A 15,434-nucleotide genomic window follows, 5' to 3' on the forward strand; every position below is an offset into this window, starting at 1 on the left:
CTTGCTCCCTTTGGCCATTGTTTCAGTATTCTATGGTTATCATTAGTTCATTTAGTTTCTATCACTCCAAGTTTTCATTTGTTTTGTGTAGCATAATGTTTACATATTACAACCAAATGCACTGCCTAATTTATAGTCTCTGTATAATGCATTGGGAGTATTGAAAGGTAACTATATATTTTAAGGTAAATAACTATTGAGGGCTCAGTGAGGAGCAATATAGAGAGCATACACTTACTATGAACCTCTCGAGTATAACAGTTTAAGCCTAAATACATGGAAAGTTTCCTATTTTATGTTTGGACTATGGCTTTATCACCTGCAAGGTTTAATGTGCTTAGATATGGCTTGTTACAATGCCAGCCTTCATACACCCTGAGGAGGCAAAGAGGGTGGCTTCGTAGACAAGAGGTGGGATTTCCAAATTTTGGGCCACCTTTCTGAATAGACAGCTGATGGTCTGCCTCAATTCTGCAAATGCTGGATACTCCTTCGTCACCGTCTAGCTCCACCCTGAACCAGCATCCTTACAGCTAAGGAAATTATTTATATCAAGATTCAAGTGAGATTCACCACATACTAATTAACTCATTTACCTCAACACAATACCTTCAAACCCAGAAGCCAAGTCACTTCAACCCCCTGAGGAAAGCACCGTGCTTTCCTTTTTTGGAATGAGTGTAAACATGGCCATGGAAAATATATGCCAAGTGGCATTCATGTTGAAAAATGTTTGGTCTGAGGCCCAGGGTAAGATACAGGGGGGTTACCTGTCCCAAGTTACCTGAAACTTTTGAGTTCACCCAGCCTTCATCAACATTCCAGGTTCCATACTCATTTGAACTTTAGAAATGATGTAATGACCCATTCTTTTTTTAAAAGTTTTTCTCTGAATTCCAGTTGGTTAACACATGGTGTAATATTAGTTTCAGGAGGATTTAGAGATCCCTCACTTACATATATGACCCAGTGCTGATCACAAGTGTCCTCCTTAATCCCCATCACTCATTTAACTCATCCCCCCCACCCACTTTCCCTTCAGCAACCCTGAGTTTGTTCTCTCTAGTCAGGAGTCTGTTTTATGGTTTGCCTCTCTCTTTTGTTTCCCCCTATGTTCATCTACTGAATTTCTCAAATTCCACATATGAGTGAAATCACACAGTATTTGTCTTTCTCTGCCTGACTTATTTCATTAGTATAATACACTCTAGCTTTATCCCTCTATCCACGTCATTGTAAATGGTAAGATTTCATCATTTTTTATGATTGAATAATACTGTGTGTGTGTATACACACACATACATATATACAAAACATCTTATGTATCCATTCCTCAGTTGTCAATCTTCTGTCCATTTTGTAAGTAAATTATTTTTCTTTTTTTTTTTCGTTTTCTTTTAAGTTTATTTTTATTTATTGTGAGAGAGAGAGAGAGAGAGAGAGAGAGAGAGAACACACATGTGCAAGCAGGGGAGGGGCAGAGAGAGAAAGAGACAAAATTCCAAGCAAGTTCCATGTTGTCAGGGCAGAGCCCGATGTGGGGCTCGAACTCACAGACCTCAAGACCACGACCTGAGCCAAAGTCAAGAGTCAGATGCTTAACCTACTGAGCCACCAGTTGTCCCCAGTTTGTGAAGTTCTTTATCAATTTTGGATACTAACCCTTTATCAGATACGTCATTTGCAAAGATCTTCTCCCAATCCGAAGGTTGCCTTTTAGTTTTGTTGATTGTTTCCCTTGCTGTGCAAAAGCTTTTTATCTTGATGAGGTCCCAATAATGTATTTTTGCTTTTGTTTCCCGTGCCTCTGGAGATGATCTAGTAGGAAATTGCTACAGGAATGTCAAAGGGGTTGCTGCCTGTCTTCTTCTGTAGGATGTTGATGGTTTCCTGTTCCACTGTTTTGAGTTTGCTACACTATGTCTTTCAAATTTTTTTCCATATAAGACTCTAATTTATAATTGATGGGTATGAGTAGATGATATTTATTGGAAAATGTTTAATAACTAGCTCCCTTGGATGGGGGGGGGTGCTGATTTCTAACTTACGCAGTGGTGTGAATAGTCCTACCACAGCTAATTTTAAGCTACCAACATGACATCACTGGACATGTGCTAAGAATACATGTGCACCATCAGCCCTCTTAGGTGGTGGGAACCAGCTCCAGCACACCACTGGCATATAACTTGAAATATAATATTGCAGTAACTTCAAAAATAGTTTAAACATATGGAAGATTACCCCTCCCCTATCAACACGGCCAAGCAATTCTTTCAGGTTCTAAAGGAGGCAATGTTGGAAGCTAAAGTAAACAAAGAGAAACCCTTTTCTAGTCCCGAGTGACTTTAGAATGATTCCTTCTACCCAAAGTATTTAAATACCCAATATTTAAAACCCAAATAATAGCAGTTTTACCCTTTAGAATTCCTTTTTCACAAAGTACTTCAGGTACTAGTATGAATGTTGTTATCAAAATGTGAGCTCTTATTTTAACTCTTAACTTCTAGAATTACAGTTATTAATGAGGATTATACAAACACCTTTTATAAGTTAAGGCAAAGCTCACATACAATTAAACCCAAACTACTGTAAGAATAAATAAGTTACTATTCCAAGGTTATTTCCTACATTGTTCAATGACAACTGCAGCTGTGTCACTATTTAAAATGTAGCTATGAAATTAATATACTGTATTATTTAAAAATGCTATGTGCTGTTCTTAGAGATCAACAAATCTGAGTGGGTGGTAGAGAAAGCAGCAGCAGAGAACACTCTAAAAGACAACTTCAGCTATTTTGATTTATTTGTAAAGTATCTGTAAGGTCTCCTTAATTAGATACCTTTTCAGATTCAGTATAAACTCCCATCTTATTTTTTTATTCAAGCAAAAACTTAACTACCACATGCCTTAGTCCATCAGAATTTTAGACTTTTTTTCAGTTTCCAACTGCTGAACTAAAAAATATGTCAACCTTGAGATGATAATGTCTAACAGCAAAAACTAACTATACCTTCTAGAAATAACAGGGTGTCTTTGAAAGATTTCTGAAAACACAGTGCCTTCACCAGTATTTTTTTTAAGATTTTTAATTTTGTTTTTCAAATAATGTCTACACCCAATGTGGGGCTCCAACTCACAACCGAGATCAAGAGTCACATGTTCCATCAACTGAGTCAGCCAGGTATCCCACCTTCACCAAACTTTAAATGGCATGGCTCATATATAAAATCAAAGTGCTTGTATGGCACCTTGGATAAGTGGTCAAGGCATCTAGCAACTCTGGATGACCAGCTCAGTTTCCATTTGCTCTAGGCCAGGCCCAGTCATGTTGAACACTGAGAGAACAAATATCTCAAGAGAACAAATCCATGTGTTGCCTACCAGTGTCCCACATTACACAGAGTGGGAAACCAACCTTACCTAAAAGAAAAGATCTTTTACCTAAAAGATTTTTTTACCTAAAAGATCTTTTACCTAAAAGAAACTGACTTTACCTAAAAGAAAAGAAAAGATACCAAGTTGGGTACCCTGGTAATCATCCTTTGGGATAAAGTTTAGCATGCGGAGCATTTATTTATTTTACTTTTTTAATGTTTATGTATTTGTTGTCTGTGTGTGTGTGTGTGTGTGTGTGTGTGTGTGAGAGAGAGAGAGAGAGAGAGAGAGAGAGAGAGCACGCACGCGCAAGCAAGAAAGCACGCTCAAGCAAGGGAGGGGCAGAGAGAGAAGGTGACAGAGAAACTGAAGCAGGCTTTGTGCTGCCAGTGCGGAGCCCAATGCAGGTCTCCAACCCACGAACTGTGAGATCATGACCTGAGGAAAAACCAAGAGTCTGATGTTTAACCGACTGAGCCCCCCAGATGCCCCATATGCAGAGCATTTATTAAGGAATGCCCTTGGTACCAACACTTGTGGAAGGGAGGGAAGGAAGCAGAAGTTTTCAGAGAGGTTAAACTACAGTCCATTCCCAATGGAAGCCTCAGCCAAAACCACTATGAGCTCTGGAGCTGAATGGCCTCACAAAGTGGCCCTGAAGTAGGTCAAGAGGGCCATGTCTTTGTACTTCCACATCTATCAATCAAAGAATGTTAGCCACTTCAGGAAGGGCCAGGGCTTTAGACAAGATGCCATCCAAAACTGTGACAATCCCTGAAGGGACTGAAAATTGGAGGCTATTTGCTGGCAGTCTTTCTAGCAACTGCGACAACATATCTTTCAGTGAAGAGAGATCGGGAACGTACATCACAGTGTCTACTGCAGATCTCCAAACTAGATTTTTTTTTAAGTTTATTTATTTGAGAGAGAGAGAGATAGAGATAGAGAGAGAGGGAGTGAGCAGGGGAGGGGCAGAGACAGAGGGAGGGAGAGAGAATCCCAAGCAGGTTCCTCGCTGTCAGCACAGAGCCCGACACGGGGCTCGAACCCACAAACACTGAGATCATGACCTGAGCCAAAACCAAGAGGGATGTTCAACCAACTGAGCCACCCAGGTGCCCCACAAACTAGATTTCTTAAACACTGGCCTGCCTTATCAGCATTCACTTACAAATACTCCTATTCAGAGCATCTCTCAGTAGACACAATGGGGAGAGGAACAGGGAAAGACACACTTCCATGACTCTGAAAACACAGCTGCCTCTCAACCACCATGAAACCCATGAAAGTCCATTCCCAAAGCAAGAGTCCATTCAAGTGCCCTCTCATCTCCTTAAAAGCATGCTGAAATAGATGCTCATTCTTATCTGACCTAACCATTGCCCCCACTTTAAATATAGATGTCTAGCTTATGTGCCTTAAGTTGAAGTTGATTTTCACTAATGCTCTATGCTTTAAGGAATACTGAGTTATCACTTAAAACAGGGCCTACCATGAAGGCCTTACTTTTTTCTTTCTTGCCTGACTCTGAAAATGCCCATACTCCTTGAGTGATATTACGTTCGTGGCCAGTCATCACATAGACTTCATGATATTCATTTATCTCATTGCTGTATTGGGCCTGGAGAGCACAGGCAAGGCACAATATGAAGCTTTTGGATAAAAGGAATAAAAGTATGGAATGGGGAAAGGATGAACATAAGAGCACAGTGGGACAAAGCAAAACTATTGCAGAAGCCTTCCACTTTCCAAATTTTGCTTACATCTTGCTTATATTTAGCCCTTTGTGTATTGCATTCTTGGCAGTCCCGGGAGCACTGCCGTAAGATATTTTCACCTAATATGTTGTAGGAAATAGGGAAGGTGTTCGCGACTTCTTCAAGTAACAAGAAAACAACCTAACAAACAAAATTTGAACATGACCTTGCAGAATAGCAAACGCAAATATGGCTTCAACAATAAAACCCAGTTCAGTGCTAAAATAATTGAGTTTTAAAGGATGTCATATTGATAGAAAAAAATCAATCGTGAAGATATCCTGTCCCCTTCACCTGAAAGACTTGCCTTGCTTCCATGCCTTGAAAGCATGCCTGCCCCTTCAGGTCTAACTTTAAACCCTACTTCATGGTGTCTTCCCAAGTCACTCCAATCCTCCATCCTACCCAACTGCATGATGCTCTGTGAAATATTTGACCTTCATCATTATTGTTGGTTGTATTTCTGTTGGATACCCATCATGTGCCAAGCACAGTTAATAAATTTCACATATTTTATCAGACTGAATCCTTGTATGCACACTCTTAGCCAGCTTTGAGTATCCTCATTTGACATGTAAGAGAAGAGAGGCCCAGAGAGGTGAATTAGCAATGCAGGTAAAATGGTAAAAGGTATAAAACACAATTCAGACATGCTACAACGCCTGTTTTCTTACTGTTATGCTGTCTGTATTGTGTGTGCTGCTCATGTCCCTTGGGTAGACCATAAACTTTGTGAGAGAAGGAACAGTGTATAATACCTCTTTTCTTGTACTTCTCTGTATCACCCGCATCATCTTGAATAACAAAGAGCATGTAACATCATGCACATGGTTGACAAAGACAAGGAAAGGAAAATATGAGATAGAGAAGTCAACCAGTAGATTCCTACAAGTATTGCAGATTATTCCTATTGAATTAAAAACCTAATAGAAGGATACGTGGTTCATAAAAAGATTAAGAACAACTTTGCCTCAGTCTTTCTCTGTGTTTCCATGCATTGGTGCCAATTTGTGACTTAGTTAAGACTTCAGCTTTCTCACACAGTAATACAGAAAGCAAGTGATTGGGAAAACCGTTTAAAAGTGGGGGTTATCAATGGCATGAAGAAGCATAATGCAGATACATGTCTGCTTGCCTTTTATTAAAATAAATTGAAATGATTTATCTTCAAATGATAACAATACAAATGCAAACTCTTGGAAGTTCCCTTGAATACATAATGAAGAATTACCCTCACACCCACATTTATATCCTGTAGTGTGCACAGCACGGAGAGGAGGCCAGGAAAGTGACAACTCCTTAATTAGTTAGCGCTCAGTGACAAATTGGGGAAACTTGCTCTGGAATCTGTAGGGAGGGAGGAGACGGTAGATTGGTTTGAAAGTCTCTCTGTCTCCTCTATTACATGTTTCACAAAGCATGTGTTTTTATTTCATGGTTAAAGACGTACAAACCCAAAGACATAAGATTCACTAAGTACCATGCTAAAAGCCAAATGAAGGGTCTTGCTTCATTTAGTACCCGAATCATCACTACTTTACCTATCAAGGCACCTGAAACCTCCTTTTACCAATTTTTCTTGCGATAGGATAAAAGCAATTAGAACCAAGTACCAAATTTTATTCATCAGTGCCCTTAATAGGTAAGCTGTAGAGAAAAAATATTTTATGTAATTTTTCTTAAAATATTACCCTGCAAACAGTTGTACCCTTCTTCTAGAGTTATGACTCAAATTATTTATTGAATTACATCAAAATGCCATACAGAATTTAGTAATGATAGCTGTATGCAATAATTACATGCTACATTGCCTCCATTGGAAACCATGGTAACCGATCAGTTACTGTTTCTGCCTGTCACCACAGCTGAGAGTGGCAAAGAGGAGAAGTAAGGTACTCTAGTCATCACTGCATACATTCAATCTTGAGATAACTGCAGAGGAGATATTTATTCATAATTAAGCTAATATAATGTTTTAATTATAGCCATAATTTCCCCTGGGATTGATTTATGCATCCAATTATGAAAGGGGGTAAGGGGAGGGAGGGAGGGAATAAGAGAGGAAAAAGGAAGATGAGGGGCGAAGAAAGGGGGTAGGTAGAAGGAGAAAAGTAATAATATAGACATTTTTGAATAGCAACTTTTTTTATAGGAAGAATTATAATGATAGGAACAAAAATATTTTCATAGAAGCCTGTAAAACCAGAGTTAACCAGGGCCTTAACTTTTAGGATGGATAACACTTGGAGAACACCACCTCCAATCTCTTCCTTGTGATTCTGCTCTGAATCCTCCCTGATGAATCATCTAGCCTCCACTGGCTCTGTGACATAATGTGACAGGGGACTCACTATACACTGCTGGATCTTGACATTGATAGAAAGGTCCTCCAAACTCCATGAATCAAAATCTACCTTCATACATCTGGCTCTTTCAACCTCATGATGCCCAGTTTGGGACCACCTAAACCATGCCAGGCTTGCTCCTTCCTAATTTGCATTTACTCTTAGCTTTTGCATTTATTCTTCCTTCTATCTGCAATGCTCTTCCACTAGCTCTTCGCATGGCTGGCTCCATTTTGTCACTCAGCTCAAAGGTCGTCTCCTCAGAGAGGTCTTCCTTGACCACCTGACTCCTCAAACTAAACTAGTTTCCTCCAAGTCTCTACTACCTGGAGAACACTTATCATATTCTGAAATACTGGCATGTGTTTAAGTGCACATTACCTATACAAATAATGAACTGTTTACTACATAATCGCTGGCTTGTTACCTCCTTTAGAACAGCTACCTTGTCTTTTTTTTTTTTTAATTGAGAGAGAGAGGGCTCAAGCAAACAAGGGAGGGAGGGGGAGAGAGAGAGGGAGAGAGGGAGAGAGGGAGGGAGAGAGGGAGGGAGAGAGAGAGGGAGGGAGGGAGAAAGAGAGAGAGGGAGGGAGGGAGGGAGAGAGAGAGGGAGGGAGGGAGAGACAGAGACAGAGACAGAGAGACAGAGAAGCGAGGCTCATGCTCACCCAATGTGGGGCTTGAGCTCACCCGATATGGGCCTTGAACTCATAAACCATGAGATCATGACCTGAGCCGAAGTCAGATGCTTAACAGACTGAGCAACCCAGGCGACCTACCTTTCTTGTTCACAAAAGCAATCACAAGCCTAGCTCCTTACTCAACCCTATGTGTAGTCTTTGCTCACCAAACAAATAAAGGTACAATATATTTGCCTTTCGTCCTTTTCTACTTTTATTTAATGGTATGTACAGCTCAATAACATGTGTATAGTAGGTATGCAATTAATATTTGATGAGAAAAAATAATGGAAAAGGCTAACCGATGAAATTTGAAATCCTTTTTTCTAGCAACACGCTGCAAAATAGTTGAAGAGAACTATCCTACCTTATTTTGAGACTCCTCTCAATGTTATATATCCATGATTTCTTTAATCCTTCTTCTTAGGAACTATTTTCAACATCTCTCATCACTTAATTAATGTCTTTTGGGCCTGCCAGTTTATTAATACTCCATCTTAAAATCTCACATACAGAAATGAGTAAGAGTTTTCAGGTATTATCTAACCAGTGCAGTCATCATTACTAACAGACATGATTAAAAACCAAAAAAGTAAGGCTTGCTCAAGCCTAAGGCCTGCTCAAGCCATGGTCAACAAGCCAGCCTCCCAAAATGTTGTTACTATCTTGTCTCTATAATGGTAACCTGAGGCAAGTGTGAAACAGTGCAGCTCTCCTTGAGTTTTACTCTGCAGACATTTTCCCTCAGGATCTAGTTAAAATGCAAATTCTGATTCAGTCAGTCTGGGGTAGAAGCCTGGGATTCTATATTTCTAACAAGCTATGATCTATGGGCCATACATTGAGTAGCAAAGCTATACTGAAATGCCGGACCAGGAAATAAGAGAGCGAAATTTGGACTGCAGTTCTAACATTTAATAGCAACATACAAATGGACAAATTCAGTAGTTTTCTTACCCATAAAATAAGGATAAATCTAAGTGTTTTGGTGAGATACAATAAGAATTGCATCAGATAATGAATGTAGTTGGCACATAGTGGGGATGTAACATATTTTTTTTTCAATGAACAGGCTTCTACCAATAGAGGCTGGAGGCTCAAATCGGGTTTATAGGCAGAAAAAATAAGTAGCTTTGTTCTCTCCATAGAAATGGCTTCTAGGCCAAATTTTCTCTCATCCAGCATTTGTACACTTGGTATTTTTTGAACCTAAATACAGGACTTAACATTTATAACCATTAAATTTCATCTTGTTAGCTTTGGCCAGAGTTCCAGCCTGTCAAGATTGTTTTGAATTAAGATTCAGTTACTCAGCATATTAGCTATCGCTCCAAGCTTTATGTCATCTGCAAATTTGATAAGTATGCCTTCTATGTCATTATACATATCATTAAAATGTTGAGGAGGACAAGACCAAGGGCAAAGATATTATACATCTTATTTGTTTTGAAAGAAGGACTATACATGGGGTGGGATAAGGAGCTCAAATTGTTTGACAAACTACCAATCCATTAAACTGAATACTGTCCAGCTTACATTTCTCCATTTTTTTTCTCTACACATATTCCATAAAATATTTTTTGTTAAATATATTAATTAAATCAAAATACATCATGTCTATAAAGTTTTCTCTCATCTTTCCGCCTACAATTCAAGCTGAAAAGTGAAACAAGATTAGTCTGACATGACTTATTATTAGTGAACCTATGCTATTTCCTATTAATCATGGTTTTCTTTACTAAATATTCAGTCACAATGTACTTACAACCTATTTTGTAATTTCAACAGACAAAAATTACTGTTATAGTCATTGGTAACATATGTATTCTGTGACTATAGATATTTTTTTTCTAAAATTCTCAAACATATTTTGTATCTTTTTATCACATACAAATCCTTTTCCCTGTATCCTTGTAGAATGGATCCTGGAACTACTAGTTCTGAAGACAGCTTCATTTAGAGCAGCTAGGCAAGCCTTAGTGCTGACATAGTTTTTTGCTTACTTCCTTCTAAACAGTTTTCATTCTATTTGCTACATGTTCACTACCATTCTCCTCAAAATGAAAAAACCTAAGAACTGAATAATTCTAATTCTTTTTTTTTAATTTTTTTTTCAACGTTTATTTATTTTTGGGACAGAGAGAGACAGAGCATGAACGGGGGAGGGGCAGAGAGAGAGGGAGACACAAAATCGGAAACAGGCTCCAGGCTCTGAGCCGTCAGCCCAGAGCCCGACGCGGGGCTCGAACTCACGGACCGCGAGATCGTGACCTGGCTGAAGTCAGACGCTTAACCGACTGCACCACCCAGGCGCCCCAATAATTCTAATTCTTGTTTCTTCTATAATCCACCTTTCTTTCAGAAATGCTTTAAATTTTTTTATTGAAGTATAGTTACAACACAGTGCTATATTAGTTTCAGGTGTACAGTATAATGATTCAACAATTATTTATATTACTCCCTGCTCATCACAATAAGTGAACTCTTAATCCCATTTATCTCTTTCCACCCACTCGCTCCGACCTCCCCCGCCCCCGGCAACCACCTATTTTTTCTGATTTAAGAGTCTGTATTTTTGTCTTTTTTCTTTGTTCATTTATCTTCTTTCTTAAATTGCACCTATGAGTGGAATCATATGGTATTTGTCTTTCTCTGACTTACTTCACTTAGCACTATACCCTCTAGGTCCACCCATGGTGTTGCAAATGACAAGATCTCATTCTTTTTATGGCTGAGTAATATTACAGGAATGAATAAAGAAGATGTGATACATATAAACAATGAAATATTGCTTTGGGGAATGCTTTTTCCAAATCTAGACTGATGAGAGATCTCCCTTTACAGTCACAATAGTTTTTGTAGATGGTTGCTTCTCCAGCAGTACATCATAGATCCCTGTTCCTTTTCAGTTATCTTTCAACTCTGCTTTTTTAAAAATAATTTATAGTCAAGTTAGCTAATATACAGTGTATACAGTGTAGTCTTGGCTTCTGGAATAGTTTCCCGTGGTTCATCGCTTATGTACAACACCCAGTCCTCATCCCAACAATCAACTTTGCTTTAAAATAAGTGGTAATGAGATAAAATCCTTATTTTCCTATCTGAAAACACTTTTGGAATAAATACTGATCTTTTTACGAGCAGTAACAAGTGTCGGTGAGGATGTGGGGAAAAGGGAGCCCTCATGCACTGAAGGTAGGAATGTAAACTGATAGAGCCACTGTGGAAGCAGTATGGAGGTTCCTCAGAAAATTAAAAATAGAACTACCATATGATCTAGAAATTCCACGACTGGGTATTTACCCAAAGAAAACAAAAATACTAATTACAAAAGATATATGTACCCCTATGTTCACTGCAGCATTATGTGTAATGGCCAAGATATGGCAGCCTCCCAAGTGTCTGTCAATAGATAAATGGATGAAGAAGATATGGATATATATACATGTGTGTGTATATATATATACATATGTATATAGATAAACACGTGTGTGTCTCTATACACCTATGTATATATACACGCATATATATATATATATATATATATATATATATATACATATGTATATATACATACACACACACACACACACACACACACACGCACCCTGGCTCTTTCAGATTCCTTGGACCTCCACTGGTGTTGTCACCATTCCTTCGTAAGCCTCTTTTTAATATCTTACATGTTAGACATAAATGTTCTAGGTGACACTGGACTCTCCTAAAACCAGAGATGAACATTCTAATGGGAGTAGGGTCAGGCCTAACTTCAAGTACTTGCGAGTTACAGATTCCAAACACGACTGATGGCTGCGTCAACATAGAACCAAGGAACATGACATAGTCAGGTGCATGTGTGTGAGCATACACATATGTGAGATGGTTCAGTTAGCTTGTTCTGATGTAGAGTAACAAATCAAGATTCCTACCTATTTTAAACAATTCATTTGATAGACACAATGTGATGGTGCACATATATGAATAGGGAAGATGTAGCTGTACAATGGCCACAAAGCTAGTAAAACATGGAGCACAGATGCCACCTCATCTTATGAGACTCCAAAAATCATTATTGACACAAGAAATGAGCACTGGCAATGGATACATAGATAAGTACAGAAGGGGGAGGGAGTGTGGGAGTTTAGGGTGATGCAGAGAATCATATGGAAAATACACTCCCCAAATACTTTTCTTTTCTAAGTATTTATCTTGTTTGTCATATCCCTTCCCTTCTTAAAACCTGAAAGTTGTCCCAGGTGCTAAATTTTCCTTTGATCCTAAAGGCCAGATGTTTGAATGAGTTTGAGAAGGACTCAAACAACTGAGTTTGGATGATACATAGCCAACAGCCATGTAGCTGAGAGAAATTCCCATCACATCATAGAAGTGTCCCAGAAAAACACCCACAATTTGTTTCTGCCACTGCCCTCTACCTGACACCCATGACACCAACCTCTCCCAATGTGTCTCAGAAGAACCAAGGTACTTCACCACCCTGCATATCAAAACAATCACTGAGCCACGGCACATGGCACTTGCTCCCAACTTCCTAACCTCCGGTGTGCAGATACCCCTTTGACAGACTACTGGATCCCATGAGAAATGTCAGCTTCAGGGGAATCTGGGGGATGTGATCTTGAATATTCCCATCTTTGGGCACAAGAAGCCAACTAGAAGCAGACTGAAGTGGTGGAGTGGCATTGAGCAAGTCTGTTGTGTGATACATGGCGGGAAAGTTTCTATATTCCCCTTATCCCTTTTAAGAAAATCATTTCACATGTCATGCAAACTCCTGGGATTGCTCCCACATGCACTCCCTAAGGAAAGACTTGATCAAAACAGGTGCCATCTCACTGTGTTTGTTTTCTTCTAAGATGTTACAAAGCAATGAATGTTCAGCGTACACGTCACCAGCCTTGTATTTTTCCTACAGCTTGTTTCAGGAGCAATTAAAGCCTTGAGGCTTTTGGGTTGTGTTTTTCATGTTTACAAAAACGCTGGTGGTGTTGAAAGGACAGATGAATAGGCTCTCTAAGAGTGCAGGGAAAGCAAAGGCAAAACTTTCAATTTCATTAAGCATTGCATAAACTTACCTTTATTGCCGGCACAATCTGCCGCCAGCTTTAAAAACAATAACTGTGGGGCGCCTGGGTGGCGCAGTCGGTTAAGCGTCCGACTTCAGCCAGGTCACGATCTCGCGGTCCGTGAGTTCGAGCCCCGCGTCGGGCTCTGGGCTGATGGCTCAGAGCCTGGAGCCTGTTTCCGATTCTGTGTCTCCCTCTCTCTCTGCCCCTCCCCCGTTCATGCTCTGTCTCTCTCTGTCCCAAAAATAAATAAACGTTGAAAAAAAAAATTTTTAATAAAAAAAAAAAAACAATAACTGCATCTTTTCATTTCTCTCTCTTAAAAAATTATTTGCCCCTGTTCTCAAAGAGCCAAATTTTCACTTTTTTCTACCCTTCCAAGAATTTATGAATCTCAGAAGTCAATGATCAGAAGAAAGGGAGACCGCTGGAAGTAAACATGAAGTATAGATGTGGGAGGTAAAGGAACAGAAGGAAACTGAAGGGTATTTTACAGTTATTGCTGATACCTTCTCCAGAGTGGAAACCCAATGTTTATAATTCCTAAATTAAGGCCTCAATATACCATTAAAACACTGTATTTTTATATCTGCACAAGTGATTAAACCATGTGTGGCTGAGTCCTAAAATTACCATGAAAAAGGAGGTTTGTGCTTTAAGGGTCTTACCTGCCTCTACTTGGGCCCTAAGATATCTTGGTGAATGACATCATCCTTAAATATATTTATTAAATGAAAGATAATCCATCTAGCCCCAGATTTAGTGGGTATCTCTAGGTAGAGAAAATGTGCTTGTCCCTTCAAGATACACAGAGCTGGCCATCCCTCATAGAATAATTACTTGGCTATCCCACTGTCCATTGCTCAAAAGATACACAGTTAGGCTCAACCCCAAACACCTTCTCTGTCTAGGGAGTGGAACCCACAGACTCTCGAACTTCAGGATGGTTTATGCTAAGAGCTGGACTCTGAAGAAGCACTTCGAAGGCAGATCCACTCATGGTAACTTTGAGATGAAGACGGTTGAACTCCCACCCTTAAACAATGGAGAGGTCCTGCTGGAAGCTTTGTTCCTCCACAAGAGTGACAGCCTAAAGACTGAACGAGGGTAATATGCTGATGGGGCAACAAGTGGCCACAGTTGTGCAAAGTAAAAACTCAGCCTTCCCAACAGGAACTATGGTAGTGGCTTCTTCAGGCTGGACAACTCACTCCGTTTCTGATGGGAAAGATCTGGAAGAACTGCCTGCAGAGTGGCCAGACACGTTACCACTATCTTTGGCTCTGGGAATGGTTGGCATGACAGGGCTAACAGCCTACTTTGGCCTACCTGACATCTGTGGTGTGAAGAGTGGAGAAATGGTGCAGGTTAATGCAGCACTGGGAGCATGGGGCTCTGCTGTGGGCCAGACAGCTAAGCTCAGAACCGCAAAGTTGTTGGCGCAGCAGGGTCTGGCGAAAAGCTCGCCTACCTTAAAATGCTTGGATGTGATGGTGCCTTTAACTACAAAACAGTAGAGTCTTTGGAAGAAACTTTGAAAAAAGCCTCTCCTGATGGTTATGATTGTTATTTTGATAATGTAGGTGGAGAGTTTTCAAACATTGTTATCCCCCAGACGAAGAAATTTGGAAGAACTGCTATATGTGGGGCCATCTCTGTATATAATCCTACTCGCCCACTTCCCCCAGGCCCACCCCCAGAGAATATTCTCTATCAGCAACACCGCATGGAAGGGTTCATCATCACCCGCTGGCAAGGAGATGTCTGCCAGAAGGCTCTGAAAGACTTGCTGAGATGAGTATTAGAGGGTAAAATCCAGTCCCATGAAAACATCACTGAAGAGTTTGAAACCATGCCAGCTGCATTTATGGGAATGCTGAAAGGCGCTAATTTGGGGAAAACAATAGTGAAAGCATGAAAAAAAAAAGACACATGGAATCTAGAATTCATTTGGATGATTACCACATGTCTTTTGAACCATGCCCCATATAAAAATATATACTACCTTCATTATCTAAAAACAAAACAACAAAAAAAAGATATACAGTTGAAGCACCATAGGAGTTAAAGCACTCTATAAGAGGTTACTATATATGCCTGCATATTAGTCAAGTCATTTAAAGTCATGAATACTGAGCTTCAGCCCTGGAATTTCTGTTTAGGTCTACGGTACAGCCCCTCAATTTGCATTT

The 15,434-nt window shown here is 39.7% G+C and overlaps 1 pseudogene; it reads left to right on the plus strand.

The window, feature by feature from the left end:
• The first annotated feature begins 14,185 nt into the window (after positions 1 to 14,185).
• LOC124509170 (prostaglandin reductase 1-like) lies at positions 14,186 to 15,160 on the plus strand (annotated as a pseudogene).
• Positions 15,161 to 15,434: the final 274 nt, after the last annotated feature.

This window comes from Lynx rufus, unplaced genomic scaffold (assembly GCF_022079265.1).
Source record: "Lynx rufus isolate CCGP_SWC_20201006 ecotype Redwood Valley unplaced genomic scaffold, mLynRuf1.p SCAF_14, whole genome shotgun sequence".
NCBI classification, from domain to species: Eukaryota; Metazoa; Chordata; class Mammalia; order Carnivora; family Felidae; genus Lynx; species Lynx rufus.